General features: G+C 79.0%; 1 protein-coding gene across 7 annotated transcripts in view; it reads right to left on the bottom strand.

Annotated features, from left to right (window-relative positions):
• Nucleotides 1–291, bottom strand: part of ARNTL (aryl hydrocarbon receptor nuclear translocator like) — a 49,545-nt gene extending 49,254 nt beyond the window's left edge. For 3 of the 7 annotated variants that reach the window (XM_041423308.1, XM_041423311.1, XM_041423310.1), the window contains exon 1: nucleotides 137–287. The gene's annotated coding sequence lies outside the window, so the exon portion shown is untranslated. The other 4 variants (XM_041423305.1, XM_041423309.1, XM_041423312.1 and 1 more) reach the window with 3 other exon arrangements.
• Nucleotides 292–685: the final 394 nt, after the last annotated feature.

Genomic DNA, 685 nt, shown 5'->3' with positions numbered 1-685 from the left:
TCGCCGCGCTGCGCCCGGCCGAAGGGAGGGCGGGCGGGGGTCGCGGCCCCCCGGCAGCGCCGCACGCCCGGCGCAGGCAGCCCCCGTCCCTGACCTACTTTCCGCCTGGCTTGCCACCCGACGGCGCACCACTAACCTACTTTCCAGCCAATGGCACCCTCCCCCGGCCCCGCACCGGACGCGCCCGCCCGCCAACGGCAGAGCGGCTCCGCGCCCGCCTCGCCCAATGGGCGGCCGCCGAGCGGGTAACGCCCGCCCCCCCCAGCACCGGCAAATCCCCGGGCGGCCCCGCGGCACCAGCCAATCGGAAGCCCGGCTCCGGGCCCTGGTCCCGCCCCCCGGCGGGGGGCGGGGCTGAGGGGCGGCGGGGGGGCACAGCCGGGACCCGGATGTGGTAGTGGCGGCGGGGTCGGCGAGGGTTCGGGGGCGGTGTGCCCGGGCGGCGAGGAGGGCTCGGCCTCGCCCGCGCTGCTTGCCCGGCGGCGGCGCCGCCCGCGGTACCGCCCGCTTCCCGCCCCTCCGCTGGGGCTCGCCCGAGCCGCTGCGTCACCGCCGCGTGACGTCAGCCTCGGCCGTGACGTCACGCGCCGAGGTGTGAAGGTCATGGCGGCGCTGCCCCATCGTGGCCGCTGTTCTGGACACCGCCCTGCTGGGACCTCCCGTCCGGCTTTAGGGCCGGCTTCTC

The sequence above is a fragment of the Onychostruthus taczanowskii genome, unplaced genomic scaffold, assembly GCF_017590055.1.
Source record: "Onychostruthus taczanowskii isolate IOZ18803 unplaced genomic scaffold, ASM1759005v1 scaffold76, whole genome shotgun sequence".
NCBI lineage: Eukaryota > Metazoa > Chordata > Aves > Passeriformes > Passeridae > Onychostruthus > Onychostruthus taczanowskii.
The sequence above is the reverse complement of the archived record's forward strand: the minus strand, read 5'-3'. Positions and strand labels throughout refer to the sequence as shown.